Consider the following 8,176-nt stretch of genomic DNA (forward strand, 5'->3'; position numbering starts at 1 on the left):
GTTGTCTCCCACTGCAGCTTAGGCCTGCTCCCCAAAGGAAGTGGGCCTAGGCCAACAGTAGGACATCCCCTGAGGGCTCCCAGTATGTGAGAGGGGACAGGCTGGGCTGAAGGAACCCCTCCTTAGTGCACGAATTTCATGCACCAGGCCCCTAGTAATTATATATAGTGCCAAATGGGTATTTGAAACACCAGGGGACAACTTTGCAAAATGTGAGTTTGTCTAAATACACTGCTGTACATCTGAAACTAATACAAAATAATTTTGAATATAAATTACAGTTGAAAAATCAAATTGTTTAGCAAGAAAGCTAAAGCATCTTAAGGTATCAATAAGCCTGGTCCCAAGCTTTTAGATTCAAAAAACAAAATAAAAACAAACAAAAAACCCTAAAGAACTATTTGCTTCTTATTTCAGGATCCTTATTGACATATCACCCAGAGTTTTTGGTCTTTTCTAAATAATCCTAAAGACGGATTTTCAGCCTCCAAGTAAGAGACAGTTCTCTGCCTGTAGAATCAGAAATCTTTAGCTCTGGCATCTAACATTCTTTCTATCATCTCAACTTTCTTTCATGTACTATGATATTAGGGAGTGGTTTTAAACCTCTTTTAGAGATCTGTATTTCCATACTGTAAAGCAATGGGGACTGAAATTGATTCCCCCTCCCCATATTTACATTCCATGAATTTCTTGCATTTTACCATAAACATAGTGATACAGAACATTACTTTTTAATCACTTCATGCCCAGTTTAGTGATTTTCAGATGTCTTCATGTGGATGGGCTGCATCAGAATTTCCTGGGAAGTTTATTAAAATTATGGTTACCTGGCTCCATCCCAGTCATTTTGGAAGAATTTTGGAACTGAGAGTCTTGAATCTGTATTTTAAGCTAGAATTAAGAAAATTCTTACTTCAAACCATTTTAGGAATTTATAAGAGCACACTGACTACCATATAATTAAAATTAGCAGATACTATTTTTTAATTTAAAAAGCCAAGGAAGAGATCATATTCATAAGCATAAACAACAACAACAACAAATAATAATTCTTCTGAGCCTTCTAGAACCTTAACTCCAGTCAAGAGAAAAATTACCATCTGCTTTTTATTGTTTTTGTTTTTGTGGTTTTTTTTTTTTTTTTTAGTATATTTTTTAATTGGTTTCAGAGAGGAAAGGAGCAGGAGAGATAGAAACATCAATGATGAGAGGGAATCATCTATCTGCTGTATCCTGCATGCACCCCAGGATCAAGTCCAAAACCCAGGCATATGCCCTTGACTGGAATAGAACCTGGGACCCTTTAGTTCAGAGGCCAACACTCTAGTCACTGAGCCACACCAGTTAGGGCTACCATCTATTTTCTTAAAAAGACAGTCTACATTTCTGCACATAAATTGTAGTGCACAATGGTAGATCAATGCTTATGCAGTAACAACCAGAAAAAGGACAAAAAACCCAAATATTTTAAGGCATCAAAGTGCTATGAAATCAATGATTATGGAATTATCTAAAATTCAGGAACAGTATAATATTTCTAAGATGGTCTCATCATATTCAGCCTCTACCATCATCTAAGAGCATTTCCCACTTTTGGACAAGGGCTGATGAAAGCAATGGCTGAGCATCTCTTTTGTGGGAATAAAAACAAATAAAATTTGGGGGAATTTCTGTCGTGGTGCACTAAACTTAGAAATTTGAGAAAACAAAAATTTCTGGATAATTTTCCCTGTGAGACACTTGCTAAATTTTGGTGTTGTGAAAATAGTTTCTATGGTGAATTCTTCTGACTATTTAAAAAATAAACTATACAAATTTCGTACAAACTCTTCTAAAAAATGCAAAAAGAATAAATACTTTGCTCCTATTTATAATGCTAATATAATCTCAATTCTAAATTTTTTTCAGAGAACATTGCAAAACAGGAAAATTAAAAATTAATATCTCATAATTATAGGTACAAATATCCTTGACACTATTAGCAAATAAAGTTCAATATTTGTAAATGTATTTTTAAAAGATAATATGTAACAACCAACTTGAATATTTAGAAGTGCAAGATTGTTTTCAAATTCAAAAATTAGTCTTTTTAATTTACTACATTAATAGAACAAATTCTAAATTTGTTCTATAATCACGTGATTGTTCTATAATCACGTGATCATCCGGATAAATGTAGAAAAATCTTACAAAATAATCTACTATGACTTAAAAAAAAAACTTTTATCAAACTAGAACTAAAGAATATACTTAAAAAAACAAACCTAAACAAATATCATGTTCAATAGTGAAGTATAAGAGACTTTACTCCTGAGATAGAAACATGAACAGGATGCTCACTGGAGACCACTGTGTTCAGCATTGTGTACTTGAGGTGCTAAGCAGTACAATAAGCTAAGAAAAGAAACAAAAGGCAAAATTATTACAAAGGAAGAGGTGAAGCTATCATTACTGACATTATGTGATTATGTAGATAAAATATGCCAATGCATAGAATCACTTTCAAAAATATAGTGTAGCTAACAGGTGAATTTAGCAAGGTCATAAGACACTAGATCAAAATTTAAAAATCAATTTTATTTCTATATATTAGAAACCAACTTGAAAATTAAACATACCATCCTATATAATAAAAGGCTAATATGCAAATTGTCCCCACCTACCACTGGAAGTTCGAACAACAGAGAGTTTAGACACTCACTGATCATCAGGAGGCTGTGCAGAACATGGTAGGCTTTGGCAATGTGGCATTGGCAGCGTGCAGCAACAGAGGCACTGCTGGCCCTAAAGGTCCCTGATGAGAGCAGGACCACGGCGGGATGGTAGAGTAGGTGAGTGGGTGGCACCAGGCCAAGGCGGTTCGAGGGGGGGGCCCGATCACCCTGCCAGATGCCCCACAGATTGGCTCTGATTGCCTGCCAGGCCTAGAGACCCTACCTGTGCACAAATTTTGTGCCCAGGCCTCTTGTATAGTATCAAACACTTTAAATGCCTAGAAAAATATCTTCTAAAAGATATGCAGAACTTAAAAACTGAAAGTTACAGCATGTTTTTGAGAGAATTATTTTTCATTTTAAGTTTTTAATGAAAGTTGTTTTTAATATACTTTATTCTTGTATCTTCTCAATTGTTTCTTCCTTGTATTTTCCCCTTTACTTTCCTGCTTGGCAAGATATGGCTTTACATTCAAGGTTCTTTTTGCAGTCTTTGTTCAACTTTAGTCTAGTGATAACCACCTTGCTGGGGTGAATGCCCACATGAACATTTGTACCATTAGCTCTCCCCACCTTGCACTCATTCAATGTAGATGACATATTTCTTCCTGTAAACCTGGACTGCTTTGCCAATTTGCAGCCCTTTGTAATGTCCTCAGACAACCTGAACTTCATCATCCTTTAGGATGGGCATGGATCGAACATTGTTCTTTGGTCTCAGCTTTGTGGAAAGAGGAGAAGACATAATCTTCATTTGGAAGTGGGAAGGTGAATTGAAATGTTTTATATGGTTCTTGCTCCAGTCAAAATCACAAAGGGATTGACCTTCATTTTGACTGCTTGCGCTTCTATGATGGCCAACCAGAGGAATGTTAGACTATATCACATTAATATTGTGATAACACAGTATTGCAATAAGGTAAGAAAAGAAACAAAAGGCAAAATGATTACAAAGGAAGAGGTGAAACTGTCATTACTGACATTATATACCAAATTTCTCCCAATTAGTCTCAGAAATCGGCAAAATTTTTTTGCTTTTTTAAAAGCAAGTCCTGGTGAAACTTGAAAAACAATCTAGAATTGATGTAGAGATTCAAAGTCCTAAGAATGTTAAGACAACTTAAAGAATAAAAAAGCTGAACTACTTTTTCGCTTAGTATTTTCCTAAATATGAAAATTCATTATAAAACTCTGATGCAAGGAAAACAAACAGAGCAATGGAACAGAACAGAGTCCAGTAACATATGCAAAACAATTATACTTCTAGTAATACACTTGATAAATATACATATGCATGTATTCACTGCTGTAGTAATCTTAAATAGAAATTGTCCCCAAACTGGAAATTATCAAAATTCCCATTAGTAGCTTAATAAACAAAAATATTAAGATAAATTTTATGTAGTACTATAACTGAATAATTTATAAAAATACTACCTACATTTTTTAAGAAAATCTTAAAAATTTAATGTTGAGCAAAGGAAGTCAGTCAAAGCTATAGAAACAGGTGGTAGTTATCCTGAAACAAGGAAGCAGTGATTGGAAGAGAGAGAAAATGGGTTCTGTGGCACTGGTAAAATTGTATTTTTATATTTGAGAGCTGATCATATATCAATAATCAGTTTGGGAAAAATCATCAAAAACTAAAAGCTAAACCCCATCATATTTATAAATATGTATTTATAAATATTTTAATAAAAAGTTAAATAAATCTGTATCAGCCTACATTACTAAAGAACTCTAAACTAAAAGTTATTCCAAAGCTTTATGCATAAAGTTTAGATAACTATGAAATGAATGAATGATGAACATATGATCTTACAATCATTCAAACAATCAAAATTTATGGAGAACTTACTGTACAAATGCAGTGATGAATGTCAAAATGAATTGACCAAAATTTCTTAAGAAGTTCATAATATATAAGACATTACAAACTCATAATAGTAAGAGTATTAAATGGTGTGATATAATCAAAATGTCATATGGTAAACACCAATAACTTGCTATAGGATAGTATCTATTTGAGAGTGTGTGGGGGAAAAGGCCCATAGCAGCATGGTGTTGAAACAGACCTTGAAGGCTAGGTAAAATTTCAGCAGCTGAAATAAACCCAAGTTAAAGTAGTATTCCAGGGCTGTTTGCTTCAATTCTCATTTTTATCTTATATTCAAAAATATAATAGTTCATAAAATAACACATTGCTTTCTATTTTGAAATATTTCTAAGTTAGGCAAATACACTTCCCCTCCCCCATCATAATAATATTTTCTTTTTAGAATGCCTCCCATTCTAGCTTCATTTTTGTGTGTGTGCACATTTCAGCTGTGTAGTTTTTGCCATTGTACTTTATCTTAGTATGTTCAAGGTCATTATTTTGAATTTTTTCTTATCTTACAGATTGTTAGCACTCATCACAATTTACACCAAATCTATATGATGGTATAAATTGACTGTAGCATGATCAATTTCATATTTTTAACCCTCTTAGTGATTGACCATGTAGCAATTGATTGAGTCGAAAGTATAAGGATTCAGCAATCTTTATCTGTAAGAGTAAAAATGGATCATATATCAAGGTTTATATATTTTGATTGTCTCACTTTGGTTTTCACACTTCATTGCAGTAAAATGATTAATTAGGAAAACACACTTTGTTCTATCTGAGACAAAATCCAATCTCTTTGACTTTCTTACATACTGGGATACTTTTTTATTATATAATGGATGGGAGATATTATGCCTATTCCAGGCATGTTTGCTCTCAGACCCATTGTCTGTGCCTCCTCTGCTTTACTCTGTATTTCAAACAAGGCAGAAAGCCTGTTTCCAGCTGTTTTAGTCAGTGAGGGTCCTGGTAAAAGGGTGAAGTGTGGAAATAAGAGAATATAAAGGTTTTCTTCCCCCAGCCCCATTTCAAGCAATGACTTTAGAAGCAGCTGCAATTAACATCAACAAAATGACTAAATAAGACATCCCCTTGTTGTATTCTCCTCTCAATAACCACAATTGGTATCCATTCATAGACAAAAATGCTTTTATAAAAGTCATATGATCCAGCACCTCATGACAAAGGACCCAGGAGGATCCTGAGCCCACCATGCATTAGGTGTTAGGCAAACAGGTCTAGGTACCAGCTGTGGATTTTGAAGTGGCCCATGAGCTGCCTTCAGTCCCTCATGGGTACAGTCTGGAAGCCCCTAGAGAACGCTAACTCAGATAATCACCAATGGATAAGTGCCTTCATAGAAGTCTAGGAGTCCTGAAACAAGCAAACAAACAAAAATCTAGGCTTGGACTCATTGGACAGGATAAGAGGAGCAGTTTGACTTTAACCTCATAATCCCCCCTCAAGGCAGTAGCTCACTGCCAAGGAACCCTTCTGGGCCAGTGATTTTTTTTTTCCTGTGGGAGAAATTGGATGCATATGAATGAGTGCCCTGCTTCCCCAGCTGTGTGAGACTCTGCCAAAGAGCCCCATTTCTCTCTCACCCCACTCAAAATAATGACTCAAGAGCTGCACAACTAGGGGATGGTGAGCAGATAGGTGAATGGCAGCCAGAGCCTACATACTATCATTGCAGACTCCACTGGGAGGTCTGCCAATTGCTGAGGCATCTCACCTATAGATACCCCCAACAGGCTTACAGATGGCCCTAGCACTCTATGAACTTCACCCATACACCCCTCCACCCAGTGGCTGGCCCCCTGTGCATGCAGCTATTATGGCAAGGGCAAGTTTTGCAGAAGACTAAAGAGCACACACAGAAAGCTGGCCCAAATCTGCAGGCCAGAAACAGACCTCAAAGTTAAACACTTAGCATTGCTTTCGGGAAAACATATGGAGGTTATTACCACCTGGTCTGATGCATTGCAGGATCCAAAAAAGGCATGCAAAGTTAAGGAATCTACCACAGAGGACCAAAAAGTGGGAAGCAGACATATCCATAGAGGATCTAAGTTATATCCAGCATCTATAGCACATCTATGGTCACGAAATATTTGACAAGGGAACCAAGAATGCCAAATGGGGAAAGATAATCTCTCTCTAATAAATGGTGTTAGGAAAACTGGGTAACCACATGTGCAAGAATGAAATTGGACTCCTAGCTTACACCACTCACAAAAACTAACTCAAAATGGACTAAAAATCTAAACATAAGGACTGAAGCTAGAAAAATCCTAGAAGGAAACATAGGAAAAATCCTTTTGGCATTGGTCCTGGCAACAATTTTTGAGAGATGTCACCAAAATGCAAGCAACAAAGCAACAATAAATGAAACTGAATCAAACTAAAAAACTCTTCTAAGCAAGGAAACGTTAACAAAATTGAAAAGTAACTTACAAAATTAAGAGAAAATATTTGCAAGCCATATATCTGCTTAAAGGTTAATCTTAAAAATATATATACATAACAACAACAACAAAAACAACAACAAAAAAAGCAATCACTCTTATTTTAAAATGAGCAGAGGACATGAATGGACATATTGCCAAAGAAGATATAAAAATGGTCAACAGGTACATGAAAAGATGCACAATCATCAGGAAAATGTCTATCAAAACCACAAGATATCCCATTATACCTGTTAAAATGGCTACCACCCAAAACAAAAGAGATAACAGGTGTTGGCAAGGATGTGGAAAAAAAGACAATGCTGTATACTGTTGGTGGGAAGGTAAATTTGTGTAGCCATTATGGAAAACAGTGTGGAAATTCCTCAAAAAATTAAAAAATAGAACTACTATATGACTTAGCAAACCCACTTCTAGGTATTTATCCAAAGGAAATAAATCAAAATATCAAACAGTTGTCTGCACTCCCATGTTTATTGCAGTATTATTTACAGCAGCTAAAATATGAAAACTAAGCGTTCATGAATGAATGAAGAAGATGTGATATGTATCCATATATATTTATGTATAATGTATATATGAAGATTTACATAAAGTTCTGATATGTATATATGTATATTGTATATTTGTATTCATATACAATGCAATATTATACTACCATGAGAAAGACAGAAAACCTGCTATTTATGACAACATGGATAGAACTTGAGGGCATTCTGCTAAATAAAAGAAATCAGACAAGACACTGAAATATTTCCCTTAAATGTGGAACTTAAAAAAGCTGAAATGGTAGAAATAGAGAGTAGAAAGGTAGTTTTCAGGACCTGATGGTCAGGAGAAATGGGAAGATGTTAGTTAAAGGTACAAACTTCTAGGTATAAGATGAGTAAGTTCTGGGAGCAAATGCATAGCTTGGTGACTATAATTAACAAAACTATATTATTCACTTGGAAAGGTGATGTGTCAGGGGATATTAAATGTTCTTCACACACACACACACACACACACACACACACACACACAAAGGTAATTAACTAAGGTGATGGAGATCTCAACTAACTCTACTATAGTAATAATTTATCAATGTGTAAGTGTATCTATTC

General features: G+C 35.1%; 1 pseudogene; it reads right to left on the minus strand.

Annotated features, from left to right (window-relative positions):
• Window positions 1–3,110: 3,110 nt before the first annotated feature.
• Window positions 3,111–3,548, minus strand: LOC118730172 (annotated as a pseudogene).
• Window positions 3,549–8,176: the final 4,628 nt, after the last annotated feature.

Source organism: Pipistrellus kuhlii, unplaced genomic scaffold, assembly GCF_014108245.1.
Source record: "Pipistrellus kuhlii isolate mPipKuh1 unplaced genomic scaffold, mPipKuh1.p scaffold_m20_p_3, whole genome shotgun sequence".
In the NCBI taxonomy this organism is placed as follows: domain Eukaryota; kingdom Metazoa; phylum Chordata; class Mammalia; order Chiroptera; family Vespertilionidae; genus Pipistrellus; species Pipistrellus kuhlii.